Source organism: Python bivittatus, unplaced genomic scaffold (assembly GCF_059951505.1).
Source record: "Python bivittatus isolate LINGU-HERP-01145 unplaced genomic scaffold, Pbiv_v1 ctg000480_np1212, whole genome shotgun sequence".
Lineage (NCBI taxonomy): Eukaryota > Metazoa > Chordata > Lepidosauria > Squamata > Pythonidae > Python > Python bivittatus.
Window position 1 is genome coordinate 30,579,989 of NW_028277075.1, and position 13,367 is coordinate 30,593,355.

At 40.6% G+C, this 13,367-nt stretch overlaps 1 protein-coding gene across 4 annotated transcripts in view; it reads right to left on the reverse strand.

The window, feature by feature from the left end:
• Positions 1–13,367, reverse strand: part of TMEM229B (transmembrane protein 229B) — a 62,032-nt gene that overhangs the window by 26,485 nt on the left and 22,180 nt on the right. Inside the window, exon 1 of one of the 4 annotated variants that reach the window (XM_015889816.3) lies at positions 1,073–1,111. The exons of the other annotated variants lie outside the window; for them this stretch is intronic. The gene's annotated coding sequence lies outside the window, so the exon portion shown is untranslated. Of the gene's footprint in view, positions 1–1,072; positions 1,112–13,367 lie in introns of those variants that run through there. 4 annotated transcript variants of the gene reach the window in all.

A 13,367-nucleotide genomic window follows, 5' to 3' on the forward strand; every position in this document is an offset into this window, starting at 1 on the left:
CGGGAATGGGGGAACTATAAATTGTGCTGTAAGATGTGCCAAGCCAATCCTGGCTTTGTCTGTACTTACTTACATTACACTTGAGTAAACCTCTTTGCTGAACACACATGTCACGAGAGTTTCTCTGAGACGAATGGGCTAAACCTTACACCTTGCTATCCTGAGCTGAACTAGAGATGCCATGGAAGGCTTGAAATGGTTCCTGGAGGTTTTCAGGATCTAGATGGGATCAACAGGATCAACAAACTCTCAGACTAATTCCCTCTAAGACATAGTTCTTATATGTCAATAAACATCCAGGAACATTGGCCTTGATAATCACTCTGACAGGGTTGTACTCCCCTGGAAGGAATTAGGGATCCTGCTGGATTCGCAGCTACTGCTTAAATAGTAGTAGAGGCCTTGCCCAGCTTTGGCTAGTGCACCAGTAATTGTCAGAGTAACTCATGCCTTAATCACCACCAGACTGAATTACTCTAATGTGCTCTACATTGGGGAGACTTTGGAGCTGATGCAGAATCTACAACCGGTCCAGAATGCTATGGTGAGAATATTCATCAATCAATCTCATCATTGTAAGATAACACCTCTCCTGAAGACACTATACTATCTACCAATAAACTTCTGGGCCCAAATCAAAGAACCCATTATGACATACAAAGCCTTATATCACGTAACACTGGGATACATTAGGCACTGCTTTATCAGAATCAAATCTGCCCATCCAATTAGATCATCTCAAGAAGGCCTGTTTAGGTGGTAGTGATCAGTCTCCTCTGGATCAAAATGACCACAGCAATGGGTAAGTCTGGCTGTGTGTGCCGGGTCCAAGACTATTTGAGAGAAGCCCCGTTATTGCCATGGAGGCCATGAACTTCTGAGCCTTCCTAGATGCCACTCATGAGAACTGAAGTCACTCAACAGCAAGACATAAAGGAATTCCAACAAGAACAACTTGAAGATAAGGTCCAGTAACTTAGGCAGGGACCTCACCAGGCAGCATGATGGACAGTGCTCCAGAAAGATTCCCAGTTTACCCCAACAGCCCAATTTAATGCGCAAGCATACCCACCTCAAGAGCAGTGCCAGTTGCGGTCCTATGTAAGTGTTCTCTGCCAGACAACTGAAAACAGATAGCCAGGCAATTCCAAGTTTGTAAAGCCTTATTGCTGGGCCATAAACTTTCTGATAACAGCTGGGAATCAAGTGAATAATTAGCTAGAGCACTATGACTTACCTTGAAATTTGAGTCATCAGCAGGAGAAAGGCAGAGTTGGAGATACAAGCATTGTTTGCAACAGACCAGGGTTGAAGCACCATAGAATTCCACGAACCTGTCCAAATGTCAAGTTGAGGGTCCAAATGCAAGGCAAAAAGTGAGAGTGCCAGAAATATAGATCTGAAGTTAGAGAGTTGTTTCCAATGGAGGAACAAAGACCTGGGGGTTGCTCTATGTAGTTCCAGATGCTGGTGTGGCCTATTTAGATATATTGTTTTCCCCTCTTTTCAGAGAGGCATGCTGAATACCTTTGCTCAGCCCTTCATAGTTGATGGCTTGCTCTTCTTGGGCTAGGGTGCCCTGCCAGGATCTGGTCCAGCTTTATTGGAATCAGATTTCTCAGGCTCAATGTCTCCCGGAGTGGCTGCAGGTGTCTCATTGCCTGCTGACTCTTCAGCCTGCTCCTCTCTCAGGTCTGTCTCTTCAACCTCTAACTCTCAGGATTCAGACAAGACCATAACAGCAAGATGTCTTTCAAAATCATGGTTTTCCCCCTCCCTGGCCTTGGAGTTGAGTTTGCTAAAGGATCTAAAACTCAGAAGGGCAGTTCTCCAAGTGGGCAACATCACTACCATCTCCCAATCAGGTTTGGAAAATACATACCAGATCCATCTGCTCATTTACAACCAAGTCATGAGTGACAGAGGGCTTATTAAAAATGGACCTGATGTTTATTATCAGGAACTCAAGGTCAAGGTTACCAATGATTCAGCCACCAACACCCAAGCCTGGGATAACTAGGCCAGAAGTGGGGATTGACACTTCTAGCACATTCAAAGTTCCCTGTTTCTGTATTCAACTCTTTCCCTCTTGTAAGCCATATCCCTCTGAAAACTGTTATATAAATGTGCAAATAATATAAACAAATAAGATGAGAAAACACATGAAATGTGCATATGCAAGATTTCTGAGGATGCGCTGTTCAGGAATATATCTTCAAATAAACACAGTTCTACAATTCAGAACAATACAGTATTGACTAAATCCAACCTAGGTCTGAACTACTGCCACAGCCTGCCAGAACTTCACCCATGATTCCGCCGTAAATCTTTGTCTAGAGACTGAAACCTTCCCTGAGGATCTAGCAGCAAAGACCTAAGAATATAGCTTGGATAGATAAGTTGCTTCTATTGCAGATAGGACAAGCCCTATTGATAAAGAAGATCAGCCACTGCAGAATCAAACAATTAGGATCTCCATTTACACATCTCCTTCTCCTACCCTTAGGTGGGAACAGACTTTTTCTGCTGATTTCTCCGTATTTGATGTGGAGGTCACCTGGACTCTACTTTGATAAGCAGTCTCTAGTCTCTCTTTTTTCTAGCCTTGCAAGCTTTAGCCCTCACACACCCCAACACTAAGCCAATTTAGTAGCAGAGATCAAAGAAAGAAATTGGGTTCTTGGGTAGCCTTCTATACTCTGAAGGTATACAGTATAACGAACACCAGCCAATTTAGAATAAGAGCAACCTAAATGTCCACAAAGTAAAAGTACCAATTCACATTTTGTTACTTTGATTATACCCAAGATTTTCTGATCTACGGACTCGCCATCTTACAGTTTAGTTGTGGTATCCCCATTCCTCTCTGTCACAATCAATGTCTAAACAGATGAGCACATGAGAAGGTTGCCTGTGCTTGTTGTCTTTCTTGACGAATCACTAAGCAGAAGCAAAAGAGAGCAGATGGGCCAGTGAAAAACAAAGCATCTGCCCCTTCCCGCTTTAGAGACCTGGATCACCTCCCAACATTTTCCTTCTGTAAGGAATGGATCTTCTGTGCCCTCTTCTCCTCCACATATAGATACATGTAGGCTTCATAATCCCCCAAGACTATGTGCTGTTGCAATTGGTCCAGTTATATTCCTACAGCTTCAGCTATTCCATGATTCAGTCCCACAACATTTATGTGGGGGACAAAGGGGGAAATTTTCCTGTGCCATGCATATGAAGGGAGCCACACTCAAAGTAAGGTTCCATATCTGAAATAATTATATGGATCCATACATTTCATTCAAAGCAGTAAAACTAACCCATTAAAATATAATTCCAAGACCTTTTCAGCACTGTGGATTTCACCACACTCTTTCCTTTACTGGGCCACTGATCTTCATGGATAAAAATGTTACATCAACACAGAATGCAGTGAGAAGAAAAGTGGTTGGCCTCAAAGGTTGCTTCTTTGGAATTCATTCATCATCATACAGAGTGATCACAACTAGCACTTATACTTCAAGGCTGATCAGCAACTTGATGCTCTTCTGCTCGCTCTCTCACAAGTAAAGTAAAAGAGTATTTTTGGGTATTGCTGCTACTTCACAGGAGTCACCCCATTTGCTTTTGCTACAGCACCAAGCATAGTCAGGTCATTGGTTCCAGATGCTTACAACAGAAGTGACTGAAGCCTCAGGACTCACCAACTCGTCTGTAAGATACTTGGTGACAGATATTTGAACCAGTTGTCTGGAAGGACTCTCCCATAGTTTTATCAAGGTCCTCAGTCAACCCTGGTTTTAAATTTCCATCTCAGTGCATTTGCAAAGACAGCAGAAATGCCAGCAAGTCTTTAAGGAAAAAAACAATATTTGAAGGGGAAAAAAAGGAGGGGATAAATATTTAGTTTCTTTGAAATTGAAAAAGTAGTTCTATGGTAACTCACAGAAACTGACAATCACCCACTGATTATCTCTAATCCTGTTCTAATATGTGCCATTAAAAGTCAGAGTGACAGTTTTCAGCTGTTCCGTTTCAACCAAGAATTGTTCTTTTTTTCCCTCCTGCTTATTACCTTTTGCAGCTTAATATTAACTTGCCTTTTTTTTTCCTGATGCAGAAGACCGAAGGGAGGTGAGGCCATGAATTGTCCATTACCAAACTGATTTATTTATTTATTTATTTATTTTATCCACACTCAATTGTGACTGATTCTGCGGCGACTGCCTGGACGAGTCCCTGCAGTTTTCAAGGCAAGGTGTTTCGGAAGTGGTTTGCCATGTCCTCCTTCCTAGAGCAGAGCCCAGGTGGCGAGTGCAGGAGGCAGGGTTTCCGTTGCTTCGCACCTTTTTCGGATGTGTGCGGCTTCCGCGTTACCAGCAACTGCTCCCATCTCCCATGCAAGGCGCCGCCAGCATTTTTCCTCCCACCGGGGTGAGAGTCCCCATTTATCTACTCATGTAAGTTTTCAAGCTGCTGGGTTGGCAGGAGCTGGGGAGGAAGCAGGAGCTCACTCTGCTGCGCGGAGCTGGGTTCGAACTGCTGAAGTGTCGACCATTTCTGGCTGGCAACTTTCAGCATCATTAAGCCGCTGCACCACCGCGTCCCCTTTACCAAACTGATGGTACATGGCAAAATGAAGGGGAAATTGAATGCGCCATTAAAATATCTATGTAAACATTCCCAATTACAGAAAAATAATAGATGCAGATGCTCACAGTGTAATTTTCTTCCTTTGTCCCCTGCTGGACATGCCTTATAGTGGTGCCTTTTTTTTTTTAATCTGAAGTCTTTTGAACTAGAGACCAGGGATTGAACAAAAGCATCTGCTTGCAAGGAATGTGCTCTAGAACAGGATTATAGCTCCAATTACAAAAGCATACTTGTCTAACCCCCACATCTGTAGTAGTGCTCACCAGAAATCTACAAAACTGAATTCTTCTAAGAGATGTCATTCTTCCCTTTACTAGGATGTTGCTGAGAAAGTCCATGTTAGTTTTCCACATTGGTTGTGGACATCACTCTAGCATTATTTCTTTGTTGCAAGAAAGTGGCTTGGAAAGAGCTAGGGCAAGAACAGGCAATCAGAGGCCCAAGATACATTCACAGCCCAATCTGCTTGTTTGCCATTCTCATATTTCCCCAAGACTGAGCCACTAAAACCTGGCAGGAAATCGCCAACTGTTGGTGACATTGTTTTCCACTTTTTTGGAACCTATTTTGGTTCTGAAAAAACACTCTCCAAAAATTTAAAAAAGAAACGACTGAGCATTGCACCCTTCCCTTCTAATGCACCACTGCCTATGCCCTCTGCAACCCTTGGAAGCTGGACAAAATTATAATTAAAAAGTACCCACCTGGAGGAAAAGCATTGCTCATTCCCAACCTAGGAGGTACTTGCTCTTAATAAACCTGAATTTATGGTTCAGGTTTATGATTTATGAATCCTCTGCTCATGATTTATGAATCCTCTGCTCATGATTTATGAGTCCTCTGCTCTAACTGAATTAATGGGGATCACCCTTCAGCAAGCATGAAAAGATTGGGAACTTGGGAGATATGCAGATGAAAAGCTTACTGCTAAGCCACCACCACACCCAAATTACCCACAAGGCTAACTAGAACGGATCAGTCTAAGACTTGGTAGAAATATTTTCCAATCTTGAGTTAAGAGGCTTCCCTGCCAATTTTCATTTGTTTTAGGAATCTCCTCCTCCTCCCTTCTCAAAAGTATAAGTTCTCTAAAGTCTCACTGATCAGTTCACAGTTAGTTACAGGACCAGGTGTCTCAGGAAGATTTCTGCTCACTCCAGCCACCAAGTGACTGAATCCTTTGCATAACTCCAACTGTAGCACATCCAACCATATCTCTTCTGAGTTCCTGCTCATACCCTCCATTACCTTGACTTCAGCTCCTCTACATGATTGGACAACCACTGTCATCCACTATAGATTTTGTTTGGATTTTGAAGAAGCAAAATAGGAACAGTATTGACGCTTTTGAACTTTGGTGTTGGAGAAGATTCCTGAGAATACTGTGAACAACCAAGAAAGCAAACAAATGGATCATCGAACAAATCAACCCAGAGTTCTCACTCAAGGCACAAATGACCAGGCTCAAATTATTATACTTTGGACACATTATGCAAAGACCTAGCTCTCTGGAGAAGGTTCTAATTCAGAGAAAAGTGGAAGGAAAGAGGAGAGGATGACCAGCAGCAAAGTGGATGGACTCAATTATGGTGGTGATGTGTGAACCGTTGGAAGACCTGACAGACCAGATTAGGGAAAGATCATCATGGAGAAAATCTATCTATGTGGTCACTAAGAGACAATGCTGACTTCATGGCACTTAATCAATCAATCAATCGACTTTGTTACATCAACATGTGATTCTAATAATGATTGTCTGTCACAATGCTTATCTGTCATGGTCCACTATTTTTTTCTTTGGGGCCAATCCACATTTCCAGGCCCAGTTTTTCTTCTTTGCTTATACTATCTTTCTCTTTTGTTTTCCCAGATACAGCTTTACCTTTAGTTAATCATCTGTTGATGCCCTTAGCCAATTCCATTTCCAAGCGTGCTAAGGAATTTCAGAGACTTCAACTCTGATGATTTAACCGCAGTATTAGCACTGCAGACCTTTACAAACCTATTGCCTTGAAGATCTAAGGAAGATCTCAGAGATCTATGATTTGAGGGGAGAGATACCAGCAAAACGGTTAGGTTTCTGTGAAATTATTCACCTTTCTCTTAGCCAAGGTAAGAACCAAGAACAATTTGCTAAAGCTCTGTGGGGCTTCATACTGGGCAACTTTTTCCTTTGCTTCCTTTTCCTCAGTTCTCTTGCTGGTTCTTATTTTCTTCAGGTTCATTGACTTCTCAGGGAAGGCATCACTTCATTGCCCTCTCTGTTTTTTGAATTCTATTTTTGCAATTTCCTAAAAATAGCTTAGCCTGCTGCCAGTTCCTATCACTGGCTTTGTTTACACTAAGACACTACCTCTTCTGAATGAGACTTCTGAATCTGAAATCTTTAGAGTGAAGCTGGCGTGGTCACTGCCATCCATGAAACTCTTAAGAAGTTGTGAATAGCTTGACGGTTAAATCCTTTGTTTCCCCCCTTCTATAAAACATTATCAGTTCTAACAAGCGAATGTCAACTCTATCCAAATCCCAGCCAAACCAACCTGTGACACTGAAGTTTTCCCAGGCAGTTTAAAAAAACTACCCCATCATTACTGTTCTACTGTTTTAACTGTTTACTCGGCACACTGAAATTTCCTCTCCCTGTCTCTGTAACAGCTACTCATAGTGCAAAGCACTACCTTTCTGGAAATACCTGCAGGAAGAATAAAAACTTTCATTGTTCCCCTTTAAGCTTCATCAGTTTTCTTGAGCTAATTTCCTCACTGGGTCTAGGGCAATCTACCAAGTGTGCCTCACTCTTTTGCCAAATATCTTGGTACCTTTATGTCAGCTGAGTTACCCATATACAGACACATATTTACACTCAGCAGTTTCAACAAGAGGAGAATTTTCTTCTTGCAAAACATTTGAAAGAACCCATTATTCATTATGCAGACGATCCATGAATTAACACCAATTCTCAATTAATTTCTTTGCAGAAAAATATGTTGAAAAAAGCTATGTATTTGCTGTCGCAGCTTATGTAATTGAACTACTATGCAATGCTCATGGAATGATATTGTAACTATTTTCTCAAACGAATATTACACATCTGGCAAATACAGAGTTCCGTTGTTTCCCACAGTATTATAGTTAAAATATTTCTAGGGTAAGTGGCCCAAAATCTTGTCCTCCCTCCTCCTAGGATGAGAAAGGATTGGTAATTTCTCTGCAAGATTGAATCATGAGAGTTTGCCACACCAGAAAGAAGTAAGCAGCTACAGGAGCTCCTGTGTTTGAAAAGGATGGCATACCAAGTACAGTAACCTTTAAAAGGTCTGCATGTTTTAAAAAGAAAATTAAAAGTCTAGGATATTATGGAGCATTGTCCCACTCTGCACTCATATGTGCACACACCAACACACATATTAAATTCACACATAATGACACAGGCCTGGAGCGTTACACATCTCCCACTGAGAGGCAGGAGGGATGAAGGAAGGGAGTCACAAGTTTTCCAGCAATCCTGGAGTTATGATAAAAGGCAAGCACCCATAATACAAGAGCTGCCTGGAGGAATCATATCCCAATTCTGTGACAAATGACTAGCCAGTGTGAGAAGAAAAACAAGAACTGCACCGATGTGATTCATGCATCACAGAAGTAACTTAAGGGTAATTGTGTTAGGTAGAAAGAAAAGTTCTGCTTTTTCACATATGTCTCCCCTCTGGAGTGAGCATTTTGAAGGATGAAGAGGCTTTTCCTTCCATCACGAAAGCCTTTGTTTTCCCAAATGTTGCAGATCTTAAAGATAAGATCTAAAAGATAAGAAAAACAACCAGCACAAAGTTCTTTTTATCACTAAGCTCATTAATTGCTGGCATTCCATACAGTACAAGGTTATTAAAGTTATCCAGCATCCAGGTGCCAGATTCTCTTTCCACAGGGCAAAGTTTCAAATTTCAACCTTATGGAGAACAAAAAGGGTTACACTGCCTTACAATGACTAATTTCCTGCAGAGCCTTCTGTACCCTATGGCTGTGATGTAATGTCTATCAGGCCCTGGGAAGGAAACAGGACTGTTGCAAAAGAGACACCATTGCCTAGTGGAGGGGGAAGCAGAGAAAGTGACTCAGAATAACTCTGATGTAATTACTCTAGGTATAAGTTGATTTGGGGAATTGCTTTAGCAGGCTTTCAAAATTCTGTACTTTACCCCACTAGCAATAAAGATCTTTCTAGATAACCAAGTGGTTCTTGCTTCCCAAGTTTGCCTCCCATGCAGAACTTGACAATGGCACTTGTGAAATCAGATCCTATTCACAGGTACTTTATTGTTGGATGAGATACAGGGCATGTCCTCAACATGCCAACTGATAGCATCCTAACACACCACTCTCAAAGGGAAGTGGTATGAAAGCTACTTGCTGTTTGCAGTGCTCCCAGGCAACTGTAATTATTTATAGTTCACCAAACACACTACTGAGATCTCAAAAACAGTTTAGGAACATACAAGATACCTGCTACATTAACTTCTCAGAAGAAGCTGGTAGGTGTTCAAATGTCCATAAGTAGCCCAATGCCAAATGTATTCAAGGGCACTAATAATCCCGTGGATACTTCCCTTACACTCTCTAGGTTTCTTGACCTAAGTTTTCCTTTAAAAAAATTAATTAACAATAGGAAGCTGCCTAGGATACTTCAAAGTAGAGAGCAAGCCTCCAGCATCACCTTTCTTTCCAAGAATGACTCTGGCCCCTAATGTTTGATGAGTGGCTCAAGACCAATGCCTTGTTTGCGAGCGTATCAATCGGTCTGGAAAAATGCCAAAGGAACAGGGGAATAAGTAGCATTCTGTTATATCAGTGTATTGTATCCCTCATGTTGGGTATTTTGTGAATGGGCAAGCCTTTTACAGAGGTACACACAATATATTCCCAACATTCAAAATATTCCAGCAGGCCAACAAAACTGGGGATCCCTGGGACCTCGTATGCTTTTGTTCCAAACTCAGATCCATGAAGATTGTAACAAGAAACAAAGGCAGCCATGGAAATCTGTTGTTGGAAACAGGCTTGTATTAGAGACAAATAACACATAAGAATGCTTAGAAGGCCTCTCCCGTTCAATGGGAATTTAACTGTTGTTGGAACACACAACATCCAAATGATGTATATTCTACATGCCTCTCTGTAGGTGCCTAAATCTTTATCATTAAGGTATCACGAACACTATATTTGATTTCATGGCTTGAGATTTCTTTCTTTCTTTAAGAAGCAATCCCCAAATTCCCATGAAGCCATTTCTCTAATATAAAAACTTCATGGATACGTCATACTAACAGCACACACTACATATCGCAAAGAAAACTGGTTTTTCCCTGGGTTTCATGTGGAAATTCCTCAATTCTTTTGCAGCAGGACCTGAATGTTTCCTTTGGTGCCCTTAATTATAAAAGTAAGATAGAGAGCAGAGCAAATCATCCAGTGAATGATATCCATATGGTTGGCAGCTACTCCATTATAAGGGAGCCATATCAGAATGGTATATACACCTTTCCTCAAGCTCTCAGAGCAAAGAGATACAGATGTTACATTATATCATATACAGGTTACATGACTTCTACTTCCCCTATTGTGGGGGGAAGGGAGAATTTCTCTTACACTGTATATATCCTGTGTGATATTTTCAGTTACACTGACCAACGTGAGGCACCATGTGATCAGTTTCATCCTTTATTGGAACTCTCCAGTTGTGGTAGCCAGATGTTATTCTATAGAATTCAAACCCTTCTACCGGGAATTTAATTCATGGACCTTCACACTTCAGACGTGCATTAGCTTTAGGAGCTATCTAGATCTGATGCTCAGCAGTTGAAGGAAGGAATATCTAGAACCTTTGTCAGAATGATATATGCAATCCATAAATCTGCATAGTTTGATTGTTTATTTATTAGCTTATAGGCTGCCCGATTCCACTGTGACTCTAGGCAGTGTACAATATAAAACAATGAAATATACAGTAAATAACCCAAAAAGGAAATAACAAGAAGAATCCAATAAATCAAGCAACCGCAAGGCATCCACCACCTCTCTAGCCCAAGGCATGGAGGAAGATCCAGGTTTTAAGGGTTTGTTGAAATAAAATCAGGTAGTTTTTTTTTTTCCTTTTCCATGTTTGTTGTCCCAAAGCATTTTGCTTTCTGATGCAAAGAAACAAATGGACTCTTCCTCCAGCAATACTGTTTAGCATAAGACTAGCCAAAGTTAGTTTGCACCTGAAGCAGAAAATCCCACAATTTCCTCTCCATCTATTAAAATACAATAATAATAAAACTGCAATTTGTTACCTTCTCACAATACTAGGAATCAGCTGCATAAGGCAACCACCACATGTTTTTGTCTCTGGTGTTTTGCCATCTTCTCTAGCAAGTGCCCCTTTTACTGTTACACATGGACCCCTAGATAATCAGTCTGCTAAAAATACTAAAATATCCAATTCTTCAAAGTAGGCTCATTATATCCGTTTCAACAGTGCCAAGCAAACACAAAAAGACAAGATGAGAATTTACCTTGTATTGAAATAACAAGAACAACAAAGAATAAGGACTGGGATAAGAATTAGCAAAAGTTACATAAGAACAAATTTATACTGAAACAAACTAGAAACTGACATGCATTATAAAAGGGTTCCCTCATTCTTTTAACATAATCAAATTGAATTTGATAAGTCTGATCACTAATGCTCCATCAAATGGGGCAATCATTTCTTCAGAATAGTGCTCCCTGAGATAAGCTAAATATTCTGCTAAAATCACAGATCAGACCAAATATATAGAATAGAAAGAACAGAAATTAAGGGCAGAAAATAATAATATTTGGAAATAAGGTCCATGAAGAAGATGGTCAGCTAGATGAACTGAACGCTATTCCAAAACCTAATCACTGCTTAGGAATATCAGTCGTCTGAAATTTGGCATCAAGACAACCTGAATTGTGCTCTGTATAATGGTTTAACTATATATTTACATTTTCTTGCTTATTTGTCTTCCGCAAAGAGTCATGAGAAATTAGGAGGATGTAGAAACCCTTGGCTTCTCAGAATTCACCAGCCATTATTCATACATTTAAATTCATCTTCTCAGAGATAACATCTAGAAGCTTGCTATGAAAGAGAAGACATGAGTAGGGAATTCAACTCAGCACCACATATTGCATCTATTTTAGGACTAAGCAGGTTCAGAGAACTATAGAACATTATTGGCAGGCCGTTTGTCTCTGCTTGTCCTATGGCATCTGGCAGGGTGGGCATACTTCAGATCCCTTCCATGAAACAACGTCACCTAGTGGGACCTAAGAAATATGCCTTCTCTGTGGCAGTGCCTGCCCCTTAGAAGAGCATTCCCCTTGAGATCTGAATGCCCCAACCCTGTCTGACTTGCATAAGGCCTCGAGCACTCGATCATCCCCCCAGATTTTGGACCAGAGCATTGGATGAGCCTGCTGTGTAATGACTTTGAACTGGAATATATTTAGTTCGGCCTTGGTTATTTTCCACTGTAGTATTTTGTGTGTTTTGTAATTGGTTCATTTGTTTTTATGTTCTGAATCATAAATACACCATCCAGAGTCACTATTCGTAAGTTGGGCAGCCATGTGAAATGATCTTATCATCATCGTCCTTGGGAAGGGCTCGCTAGGTGGATAAAAATGCCAAATCCAGTCTAAACATCTGGCTGACTGTGCGACCAACAACAACAACAACAACAACAACAATATAATCCCATCTATTGACTATTCGTAAAATACAGGGACTCTTGTGATTCTTAGAAAAAGCAAGAGATACTACAATGGACACCCAATTTCATTACTTGTTATGTAATTACATTTATCACTAAATGACACTCTGGATATTAACATGGCTGGTTTGCCTCTGATTCAGTTCGTAGTAAGCGGACTCATGAGTGTCTTCTGAATAAAGTGTGAGAGTTTCAGCCAATCTGAATATTTGCATATGCAGACTTAACTGGCATGGCATTTAACACTGTTACTTGCCCCAGATGCTCCAAGTGTAGCTGGATTAAAAAGAGGGATAGGTGTAAATGCATTTCAGCTCTGTAGGATAATATAAAGGATGATCAAAAGTTTTTTTTAAAAAAGTAATAGAAAAGAAGTAATAGGAGATATCTTAGAATTATTATATAACTGTCCAGTGTTTTAAAATAAATAATGAAATAGAGAATATTAGTATACTCTAATCCACCTAATATAGAATATTAATATAAAGTACCTCAAGTAGACAAGACATAGCCTACTGGCAAAGGTGGGGTACAATAACCGTCTGGAGAGATGACATCCTGGCTCCATATTTGCAATGGCAAGATAGATAAACTTCTCCAAAATCAATGCCGTATTTCCTCAGAAATTTACATCAATCTAAAATAAAAACTGAAAGACTGGAGTCTAAAGTGACTGTGCTCTCTTTCTCCTTTGTAGTTAAGGAAACAGAGACACTGTTACAAATGTCCTATGCCCAGCTTCTCAAAAAAAAATGCTATTTGTTTTAATCTTCTTTTCAGTTTGCACTCATGGTTATACAGTGGTACCTCGGTTCACGAACTTAATTCGTTCTGCAACTCTGGTCGCAACCCGAATTGGTCGCGACCCGAATCAAATTTTCCCATAAGGTTCAATGTAAATACGGTTAATCCGTTCTGACCCCTCCGAATTTGGTCACCAACCGA